The sequence below is a fragment of the Orycteropus afer genome, unplaced genomic scaffold, assembly GCF_000298275.1.
Source record: "Orycteropus afer afer isolate SDZICR_OR568_19922 unplaced genomic scaffold, OryAfe1.0 scaffold00148, whole genome shotgun sequence".
Lineage (NCBI taxonomy): Eukaryota > Metazoa > Chordata > Mammalia > Tubulidentata > Orycteropodidae > Orycteropus > Orycteropus afer.
The window spans coordinates 3,001,524-3,013,932 of record NW_006921735.1 but is presented as its reverse complement, the minus strand read 5'-3'; the positions used below and the strand labels follow the sequence as shown (position 1 = coordinate 3,013,932).

At 36.8% G+C, this 12,409-nt stretch overlaps 1 protein-coding gene across 1 annotated transcript in view; it reads right to left on the bottom strand.

The window, feature by feature from the left end:
- The window catches only part of LRP1B (LDL receptor related protein 1B), a 1,967,638-nt gene that overhangs the window by 1,317,342 nt on the left and 637,887 nt on the right, over nt 1-12,409 (bottom strand). The gene's annotated exons all lie outside the window — the stretch shown is intronic.

Genomic DNA, 12,409 nt, shown 5'->3' with positions numbered 1-12,409 from the left:
CTATGAGTCGGGTTTGACTCGACGGCACATAACAACAACAACAACAACAAATGCTTAGGATAGTTTTCTCAGCACATTAGCCCCTCTCATTTCATTACCAAATTCCAGCCCTTCCTACCTGGCTAAAAGTAGTGTAATGGTGAGAATCGATACTGAATATATGAATCCAAAGACATAGCAAATATATTCTTCTGTAATGTAGTTCAGTGCCTGAGAATAATTAATTCAACTTTGACAATCTAATATTTATTTTGCATTGTGTTTGACAAAAAGTAACATAAAACTGTTTCTGTAAGCCTTTCTAAATCCAGAAGATGAAAGGAAGAGTTTATATTTGCCAAGATTACCAAAGTCTCATATTCTGAGGTACATATGAGGTTATCTTTTCAATACTTTCCATATGTATCTTAGTGTGGTTTCCTTCAGAAACAGGGACTGACACAAGAATTAGAGGATAAGTTAGGAGTTGAAGAAAAACACTAATAGGAGAGTGGGAAGTGAAACAAGGAAAGGAAAGCAGCTAGTGTGGTCTGTGTTATGACACCACTTAACACTGTGAGTCACCCAGTTTAATTCCATTGGCGAAACTTTGGGAACCAGGACAACAATATTCACCTCAGAGTTACCTTAAATGGCACAGGAGTTGAAATATTTATACATTACCTCCCATCCTGGAGCTTTGGTAGCATAGTGCCTAAGGCACTTAACTGCTAACCAGAAAGTTCAAACCCACCAGCCACTCCTCAGAAGGAAGGTTAGCAATCTACTTCTGTAGTGATACCGCCTGGGAAACCCAAGGAGTGGTCTCTATGAGTCAGGTCAGACTCCATGACAAATAACAACAACAACAACAACAACCTCCCATCCCACTTAAGAGCCCCAGGAGCATAATTGTTAAAGTGCTTGGCTGATAACTGAAACGTCAGAAGTTCAGACCCACAAGCCACTCTGTGGGAGAAGGATGTAGCAGTCTTGCTTCTGTAAAGATTTCAACCTTAGAAACCAATAGGGCAGTTCTATTCTGCCTTATAGGGTCACAATGGGTCAGATTTGACTGGACAACAGCAGGGCCCATTCACTCAGGTTGAGGAGACTTCTCAGGGTGTGTTAATTGCCTGGGCTAACTAGCCTGCAGTAGGAAGGCAAAAGAGTCATCAGCAGTGAGAAAAAGCCCTCAGGCAAAGAAGGGCAGGTGCTGACAGATGTGCACTAAAATGATAATTGCAAATGGGCAGGGGTGGGGCACCGTAGTAGCAAAGAAGACTCGTAGTGTTACATTTATGTAATCGAGAATGATTCAGTAAAGGGATACAAAATAGATGTCAAGTCTAATCAAGAGATAACCCTCCTCGACCTCCTTTCTGTGTTAAAAAGGTCCCTGAGCTTTTATGTAGAGAAAGAGGACATTATTGATTAGCAATTTTGGCCAAGAGCCAGCAGAGGGGCAGTGGCAATTCATTTCCTGTATATGTCCCATTCCTTTTTAGAAATCTCCTAAGTCCTTAGGTGGTTAACTTAATAAGAGTAACGATCCATTAGCTCAGTGTGGATGGGCAAATAGTGAAACCCAAAACAAGAAGATTGCTGTGTCTAGCTAAAAAGCAATAGCTATTAACCAAAAACTGTGCACAAATTAAAAAATTCTGGTGTTGAGGTGCTAAGTTCACAGATATATTACAAATATAGTGATGATATAAATTTAAACTCATTATAAAACCTGTAGGCAACCAATTTTTATTCTTTCTAAACTGCATTATTTAATATTTCCAACTAGGTAGAGTTTTGACAGATGCTAGACTTCATTTTATCTTCACAATAAAAATATCACAGGCCTTTTTCCAATGGTTTCATAATTCTACATTTCTCTTATGCAGATTTTATTGATTTGATGATTCCTGACATAAAAGTAGGCTAAAATCCAGATTCTGTTTTATGCAAGGTTAGAATTTGTTAGAAGCAAAATGATCTGCACCTCCTTAAGGGACAATTTAGTCTAAGATAATAAAGTTCATTTTTACTGAAAAATTACATGAATTTTTTTGAAACTGCATCCAAGTCATTAAAAAAAAAATGTTGATACCACTTCAATTGGTACCTTGAGGGAGGAGGGAGGGGCTGGAATTAAAATGAATTCTTCACATCATCATGATACATATTTATCTTATGAACCAGCTGTGCTGATAAAAAGATACAACTGTAAATATTGAAGATAAAAAGTAAGCTGAAGTTTGTATTTTTATCTCCTTCTATTGTATTTGTAGTTTCTGAAAATGCTAATTTGCAAGGGGAAAAAAAACTAAGAGAAACATTATTTTTGAAGGATAATATATTAGTAAGTTTTTTTTTTTTTTTTTCATTGTGTATTTGCTTCTTCTGCCTGTAATTAACTGCCTGGGTACAAGTATAGAGCTGGGAGGAAGTTGGATTTAGCCATGTCTGTGATCTTGCCAAAATAATAGGATGAAGGAAGAAATGAATAAGACACTTGAGAGTGTTTGTAAAGTAGATAAATTTGTAATTGGAAAAACCAGTCAATTTATTCCTAAAATTGAAGAGTCCCATAGAGAAGGTCTTTTTTTTTTTTTTAAAGCATATCATACACATGGCAAGAAAAACTTACAAATAATACCAAAGGGAGAAAAAAAATATTAAGAAGTCATAAAAGGGAATTAGAAGTTCTATCACTAGTTACACACATTTTAGTACCTGTGTAATAAATTGTGAGCCTTCTGAGTATTATTTTTATTTGGGCACATTTTAAATTACCATTATATTTCCATAAAATCTAAAATACTAAAGGTGTTGTTACTGTTATGTGCCGTCGAGTCGGATCCGACTCAGAGCGACCCCTCCTTGGGTTTCCAAGGCAGTATCACTATGGAAGTAGATTGCCCCATCTTCCTTCCGAGGAGTGGTTGGTGGGTATGAAGCACCAGCCTTCTCATTAGCAGTCAAGTGCCTTAGCCACTATACTACCAAGGTATTAAATATGAAAATATTATACTTAATGATATTTTAATTTTATCTTATCTGTGCCTTAGAACTATGGTACAGGTATATATTGCTTAATGTCCTGTTAGTGTAACATCCATTCAACTGCATATATGTCTATGGGCCAGGACACCCAGGTGTCTGAATGCTAGGACGTCAGACTCTCTAAAGTCATAGCCACACTTCTGCCTGGCTGCTGTATGTGGCCCAGAAGCCACTTAGTGTGCAACGATGGAGGCCCAGGCCCAAACTCACAACCTCGGTCCCTCTTGGCTCCTGTGAGTCTCTAGGTCTAGTCTCCGTGTTTTGCCTAGTGTGGTCTAATGGGTGCCAATGGAAAAGTATGAGGCCCAGCTGTCCCAGCCCTGGCTCAGGCACCATAGACCCCATTGGCCCACACTGTTGTCTCCCTGGGCAGGTTCTCACAGGTGAGCTGGACTTCCCTGCAGTTGGCTTAGAACAAAGGGCTACGACTCTGGGCAGAACCTAGGTGAACGCTCACCTGAGGCATCCCTAGAGGAAGCTGCCTGTCCACACACCACACAGCAGCCTCTAAGGCCAGTATGCCTGGGAGCTCTGTGCCCCTCAGACAGAGGTATTCACACAATGTCCATATCCCATCATGTCCTCTATCATAGAAGGTACAGTGGATGTTAAAAGACATGTGTCTGTATTTAATCTGAAAATGTTTATGGGACAAAATATTTTAAATCATCAAATTTTAATATTTAAAGGGATGCAAATCAACTGCATTCCCATTTGGCTTCTAGATTTTTCAGATAAAGTAGGGCACATATTAAGTGACATCACTAAAGCTACACAGGCAAGAGATCACAAACCAGACTTTTGGTATGGGATGCTGACCTGTGCCCAAAACAGCAAAGCAAGTTATTTAAACCATTAAAGTTTCCCAACTGCCTCTTTGGATTAAAGAGTATTCTTCCCTAAAGTGTGAGCATTGTGAGAGCTTAATATTTCTGTCCCATTACACCCACCCATGCTGAATATGCTCAATAATATTAGTTTGGGATGATACTTATTCAACTTCTTATAAGATTAAAAGCATTCCAACCACCTGATAGTTTTTAGTCAGAGAAATACCTATAATAACCAGAATGTTACTTTCTTTTTCTCCCTCCAAAAAAGCCTTTTATTGAAAGTGAGTCTTCAGAGTTAAGTACCATTTTCAATGTAGCCTCAATCAAGTGACCAAACACTTAGAATACAAGTAATGCATAAAACCTCTACTTGTTGAAAAGGATAGAGTTCTGATAAAGCCTAACTCTTATGAAGGAGAAGTGTGGTTAAGGAAGTTAAAAGAAGAAAGAAAGAAAAAAGAGAACATATCCTGAGATCAGTAGGTTAATGATGAGATCCATTCTGAGTTATGTGACTGGTATATATTTTGTCTCTAAAATCACCTAATATGAATATCTATTTAGATAATTATTGTATACTCTCATGGTACTTTTTTTTTTTTTTTAATTTTAGGCATTACTAATATAACAATGGCTACAGAGAGGGTATACATATTTTAGAGTACTTTGAAGACTACTGTTCACCTATAAGTGACCCTCAGATGTCTAAACTCTTTTTTTCCAGGCTATTAACTCCAACTATATAATGTATAACTGTATCTTAGCTTATATGAGAACTAAATTACTAGCTGTTATAGAAGTATACATAATGTGTTCTTAGTGTGTGGATACAGTCTTTAAGAAGTCATTAATTTAGAGCCAGCAGCCTTCAAGTAATATGTGCAATAAAAGGGTGCAGTGAGAAATATGCTGGGGCACAGCTTGGATAGAAGAAGGGCTTTCTGGTTGAGTTCCGACCCTATTTTCTGAAGGTTTTAACAGTATTAGTTTACAGTTTTTGCTACACAATTTGGTAAAATGTGTTCATTTATGTGGCCTTTTGCCTCGGTTATTTGGAAAAACAGCTTGGGAGATTTTCCCCCTAAGCTTTGAAGAGTCGTCTTTGCCCTAGCAATTTGGGGAACCAACTCTGCAGCGTAGGGGCATCCAGGTTGTTTTCTACCTCAGAGAGTTTGTCATAGGGGATTGCCCAGGTTAACTGACATTTGTTGGGTAAGCTGTAACAAATTGATCATTCAAAATTTTTTGCCTTGCCCTAAGTTTCAGTCTTCCCTGTCATTTTTCTATTGACACACCTTGTAGGGAATGGAAGATTTTCTAGACATATAGTGGCATGAAAATCCACTCAATAGGATTGAATGATTTGCAAAACACTACAGAGATTTGTCCATTCATGATCCTGCTTATATAAGAAGCCAATTCCACAGAGGTTTTCGGAAAAGACAGAGGAGAGAGAAGAAGCAAAGAGAGAGAAGGAGAAGCACTTCCTAGAATAGCTGCAATATGGGTCAAAGGTTGCAACACTGAAGATGGTAAGAGGAAGGAGACCTGTGGCAAAAGCAGTGGTGACTAGCCTGGAAGAGGTCTGTGGCACAGCTGGTGGTAGCAGGCTCAGAAGGTAACAAAGCTGGTGGTGATAGCAGAAAGGTACTGCTAGGAGAGCGGCAGCAGAGGAAGTTTCTACACTGGCTATGAGGTGGGCCAGTTAGCAGTGGAAAAGCCAATGGCATGGAGGCTCAAGGCAGGGAAGCCAAAAGCACAGAGGCCTGCACAGCTAAAAAGGATCATGTGTGGCCAAGAAAAGGGCATGCCTGCTTGCACAGCTGAGAAGGGCCTGCTAGCATCAGAGAGCAGCCAGGAGAGCTGTTCTGGTTGGAACTTCTCCTGCAGTGAAGAAGAGAGAATGTGGTCTCCACCTTGGGAGAGCCCTGCAGACCTTGCCTATATGCTTCCTGATCCTGATATCAAGTTGTAGCTTGTGATTTACCTAATAAATCACATAACTGGGAGTATGGTCTGTGAGTTCTATGTGGCCATTGCAAATAATTATCTAACCTAACTGAGAAGTATTAGTGCCATGGGAGAAACAGTTGGTGTCAGAAATGGTGAATAAGTTGGAGAGTGGTGGTATGTCTGATCTTCACCTTATACAAACCAGCTTTGTGCTGATCCTGATTCTTACATTTCACAGATTTAGGCATGAACTATAACACACTTACATATTGCATGGACTATCTAATTTAATTGTTGCTTTCTTAAGATTATTCCTTTCTTAACACAATAATGCAATTTCTCAATACAATAATAGGAATACTATTATTCCTTTTCTGTCAATAAGGAACTGTAGTGGTACAGTGTTTAAAGTGCTCAGCTGCCCATCAAAAGGTCAGTGGTTCAAACCTTCCAGCCACTCTGTGGGAGACAGATGTGCAGCCTTCTTCTGTAAATATTTATAGCCTTGGAAACCCTATGGGGTAGTTCTACTCTGCCCTATAGGATCACTGAGTCAGAAATGACTAAAGAGAATGGGGTAACATTTTACCAATAAAATGTAGTAAATCTCACCTGAAAGGCTTTGTCTGAATAACAATCCTTACCCCCTCCCCTTTATTTCTGGAAAGACAACAGCTACTCTGGAAGCCAACTGCATGTTCCCTTATATTTATTTTATATCTCTTAATTTTGTACTTCCCAAGAAGAAGTCAAATGCCACTATGTAAAACTAAGTATCACCAGACTTTAAAAGCTTACAAAAAGAAGTAGGAAAAAATTTCTTAGGATCAGTATCTCTGAATTAAGAATAAAGGTTGCAATAGCAAGCATAGTGCCTACCACATAGTAAATACTCAATGATATCTAATAACAAGATGTTAAAAGGAGCTTTTCTTGGCCTTGAAATTATTGGTAACTGGAGCTCAAAGAAAATTCCCCAAAAAAAGCTAGCAACCTTTGGGCAGATATCTAACTGAGGGCATCCCAGGGAGTTTCAATTAATTATTGCCTTCTTCAAACACTCTACCTCTTCCCCATCCTAAATAATAATAAAATGAAATAAGAAGAAGCCAACAGAAGACACTGAGATAATCATGTCGGTGGTGATACATTACTCTCTATGACTCTATGGGGCAGAACAGGGAGATGTGTTCCTCTCATTCCTAAGACAAGTGAGAGGAATGTACCTCCGGATCACCTTTCTTTGGTATAGGTACAAATATGGATCTCTTCCTGTCAGTTGGCCAGGTATCTGTCTTCCAAATTAGTTGGCACAGACCAGTAAGTGCCTCCAGTATTGCATCCATTTGTTGAAACATCTCAATGGGTATCCTGTCAATTCCTGGAGCCTTGTTTTTCACCAATTCCTTCAGTGTAGCTTGACTTCTTTCAATATCATTGGTTCTTGATCATATGCCACCTCCTGAAATAGTTGAACATCGACCAGTTCTTCTTTGTACAGTGACTCTGTGTATTCCTTCCATCTTCTTTAGATACTGTCTGCATCATTCAATATTTTGCCCACAGAATCCTTCAATATTTCAACTCAGGGCTTGAATTTTTTCTTCAATTATTTCAGCTTGAGAAATGCTGAGCATGTTCTTCCCTTTTGGTTTTCTAACTCCAGGTCTTATATAACTGTTGATAAGGATTTTTCCAAGAGTAAAGAAGGGACTTCATTAGTTCCTACAACTCTTTGTGAAGAGGCTTAGAGGTAAGAGAGAGGGAAAGAAGCATTGAAGTCACCATGTGAGGCAGTGAGTTGTAAACTACCTCTTGCAATCAACGGATGATGTCCATCCTCTCGAAAGGAGTCCTTTCTGACTTAGAAGAGGACTACGAGGAAGCTTATAATCACTCTAAGAAAATGAAACAAACTTTGCACGAATCAACAATTTTCTAAAGACAACTCATAAAATGAAACCCAATCAAGACAGACCAAGAAAAAGGAAGATTTCACATCACCAATGGATGGATATATGATCTTATTTCTATGTCCTCCCAGCAGTTCCCACACCTCACAACTAGAAAAGAAAAATAAAAGCAAAGGGGGAGTAGTATCCTAGAACAAAACAATCACCTCCTTTGAGATGGATTCATATACCATGTTTATTTTTACTTCCACTCTCTAAAGTCAAAAGTCTAGTGTGTGCTGGAGAGAAGGGTAAAGAAAAGGATGATGTTTAAATCATATGTGAAATTGTAGCTTGGATAGGCCTGGTTTTAATGATATAAGGTGACTGAAAAATACATGGAATCTTCCTAAAACGTTAGTAGAAAATGTAAAGATATATTTGAAAGAGCACAATTGAATTCAGGAATTGGAAAATTCATGTAGTCCCTGACTTACAGTGTGTTTGAGTTACAAGGAACCAAATTTATTCTCCATTTTTGTTTATTTTCTCTGAGAATCTTATTTTTAGTAATATGTACTACATATAATGTCGGAGCATGTAATTTGTGATGTTATCATTCTTAGCTGTTCACTTGTTGACAAAAAAAAAAATTGTCTATATAAAGAGATCTGGTGGCATAGTGCTTAAGGCATTTGACTGCTAACCAGAAGGCTGGTGGTTCAAGTCTACCAACCACTCATTGGAAGGAAGATTGGGCAATCTATTTCCGTAGTGATACCACCTCGGAAACCCAAGGAGGGATTGCTGTGAGTTGTATCCAACTCAACGGCATTGAGTTTGGTTTGGTATATAAAGATTTCAAAATGAATGGTAAAAAAAATGAAAATGTAAAAAAAAGTATTTGGCTTATGTCAGAATTGACTTATGACATTGGAAGAGAACCCCATCAAAAACTGGAACTACTTATAATAAAAATGATTTTTATTTATATCCTAATGAAGTGAGAATGCTTAAGAAATGTATTACATATCTGAATGAATGAATGATATGTGGGTACACAAAGTTGTGAATAAGAGAATGGCAAAATTAAGGATATCATTTATTCTAATAGTATTGTTTGAGATGTTCATTTGGAAGTTAGTAGGAAGCATTAATATACTAGTTATTGCTGTTCTGTGACCACCAAGACATTAATAAATATTCTTCTGTTGTCTAATTCTGACTGGATTTGTTTAATTTTTCCCAATACTCAAAGTTCTGTGACCCGCAAGGTGGAATACTATCATCAATGATCTATAAAATAATTTTTTTGTCTTGAAATCTCTAAAAAAAGGAGAATCATCATTTCAAATGATATAAATGTGAAAGATGAAATAAATGTAATTTCACTAACTAAAAGAATCTGTATTCATGTTTTAAATGCACTTCACTAAAATATATGAGATGGCATACACAAGAGAAATAACCAAAGATAAATTAAAAATAACAAATCTATGCAATTTTAATGCTTTTGCCATCCGGTATCATAAAATATATGAAGGAAGAATGCATATAGAAACTAATAATACATTTTTTAAAGGGGTAGGAGAATAAATTTAAAAGAGGCTGAATGAAATGACAAGGGTCACAATCACTTAACACAGCACTGGTTCAGGAACCCAAGCCTCTTCCCTCCCAAGACTGTCTATATTCTTCTCCTTTGGCTGTCTTGGTCATACTAGAGGCATTATGAATTAATCAAAGTAGGCCATAGGAGAAAAATGCAAGGGTGGTAGCAGAGATTATTAATTAGTAGGAATTTATGAATTTATGAATTAAAATAAGTAGTTGGTCTGTAAATATCATGTAGTTATAATAATAGACACAAAGCAACAAAGGTGATCCTTTGTATTTAGACTCTTCCGTTTATATTGGACAGGTCATATCAACTTCATCCTGAAAGGATTATTGAATATCAAACCTCAATTGCACCATCACAGAGCAAACTAAGGAGAAAAGGGACTACCTCAGCTCAAAATCCAACTGTTATCATACTTCTCATTATATATTGGGCTTCTTGCACCATAATGATAGGGTGACCTTTGAAATGCTATTATTTTCAACATCTGCCTATCGTCCTCAACAGTTGCAAATATGGTCCAGTGGAAAACATTATGTAGCTGATATCTGTTTGTGGGACAAAATAGATTAAGGCAAGCCAATTCAATGATCAGTAGTCTATGGAAATGGAAGAGCATATATGAATATAATATGCAACATCAGCTAATCCAAAGTTTTTATTCAATAGTGAATTCTATGAAATTGATATAAAAATCAATATTTTGTATACATAAATGATATAAACAGTTACACCTACACAGTTTATTTTTTCTTAAAGATTTCTTGAAGAGTATGATGATATTAAGAAACATTATTCATAAACTTATAAAGCCTAATATAACACAAAGTAATGCATCGTGCTGCTGCCGAGCAGTATTCGACTCATAGCGACCTCTCCTTGGGTTTCATTGGGTTTCTGAGGTGGTATCACTACAGAAGTAGGTTGCCTAACCTTCCTTCTAAGGAGTGGCTGGTGGGTTTGTACCGACAGCCTTCTGGTTAGCAGTCAAGTGCCTTAGGTACTATGCTACCAGAGCTCCCTAAGTCTAATATGGAGTATTTTCTTTCTTATATATCTGCACATTTTGAATTCATATTATGTTCTAATTCATGTTAATCTTATGGAAATTTTATTATGCTTATTGTTATGATAAGTCAACTTAAAGGAATGCCATTTTTATTATTTAAATTTACTTTAATATTTATTAAAATTTAATTTTAAAATATTTTTTACCTTGGTATTTTATGACCTATGCTGAAGTAAATATCAGCATTGGCTGGTATTTGAGAGCCTGTGTAACCCATTTCATGCAAAAAAATGCAACCATTTTGATTTCTTGACATCTTGGGTATTATTCATGAAATAAAAGTTTACAAGTACAGTTGAAGTACCCTTTCTACAATTAATTTCTATCTTTCTATCCCAAAGGTAACCTCAAATCTAAAGTTGGCATTATTCTTCCTACCCTCAATGTTATAATTTAACTACAAAAGGACGTATTTATAAATATTATTGTATTGCTCTGTGTTTTCAAATTCCAGATACAAATGTAATAACAACTGCATATACTTTACTCATTTAATATGCTAGTTTTTTGGAACATATTTTGCTTTAGGTGAAAGTTTAGAGAGAAAATTAGCTTCCCATTAAATAATTTACATACAGATTAATTTATGATATTGATTGTGATCTTCATAACGTGTCAACATCTCCCCTTTTCTACAACAGCTTCCCTGTTTCCATTTGTCTGGTTTTCCTGCCACTTCATGCCTTCTCACCTATGTTTTTCAGCAGATGTTGTCTGATTAGTCTTGTGAAATTTCTTGTTCTATGAAGCACATTTCTCACAGGTGTTATTGCTTGTTTGGTAGACCTAATTGACTGAAAGGTAAATTTCAGGGGTAGCTACGGTTCTGAGCTAGACAAGTATCTACAGGCCAGATTCTGGGTTCCTATAGTGTCTCTCAGACCAGTAAATCTGGTCCTTTTTGTGAATATGAATTTTGTTTTTCATTTTTTTCTCACTCTATCTGGGACCCTCTATAGTGATCTTGGTCAGAGCGGTCCGTGGTGGTAGCTGGGCACCATCTTGTTCTTCTAGTCTCAGGCTATTAGAAGCTATGGTTCATGCAGTCAATTAGTTTTTTGGACTAATTGCTCTTTCGTGTATTTGGTTATTTTCATTCTCCTTTGCTCCAGATAGGATGAGACAAATAGTTGTATCTTAGATGGTCACTTCCATGCTCTTATGATTCCAGATACTACTCACCAAAGTAGGAGATATAAAAATGTTCTTCAAAATTGTCTGTTATGACAATTAGCCTAGATGTCCCCTGAGACCACTGTGTGCAGCCCTTAGTCCCAGCAACTTGGTCTTGTGAAGTTTCTTGTTGTGTCTAGAAAGCTTTTATAACTGTGCCCCATGTCCTTTCTCATATATATGAATATACTTGTACGTAAAAATATCCACAAACCTACACATACATGTGGATGCACTCCTATCCTCCCTCCTACCCCTAATCAGCATGCATGTCTACCTATGCATCTGCTTATAAATTATTGCTTTTACTCTTGTTGTAGGGTTGCATTTAGCATTTATCATAGTTTCCTCTTATTTGTTTTGTTGTATTTTGTCTATATTCATCTCAGCGTCTTTTTTTTTTTTTTTTTTTGCTTTGGTCAAGATGTACTGACTTTCCCTATATTGTGTATTGCCTTTCCTTTCACCAAAGTTAACACATGGCTACTATTTCATTTGTGTTTTCATTCTTCTCCTGTCTCCTTTTTGGTAACCATCAGGGACTTTTTATTTCCCTGTGTAAACCTTTTCTTGACTTTGTATAACAGTGGTTTTTTTTATACAATATTTATTCTTTAGTGATTGACTTATTTCACTCAGCATAATGTCCCTCAAATTCATCTTATGTCATAAGGAGTTTCACAGATTCAACATTGTTCAACATTATTCTTTATCACTGTGTAGTGTTCCATTGTGTGTATGTACCATAGTCTGCTTATTCATTCACTGATAACTACTTAGGATATTTTTGCTATTGTAAATAATGCTATAATGGATGTGCAAGTCTGCTTGT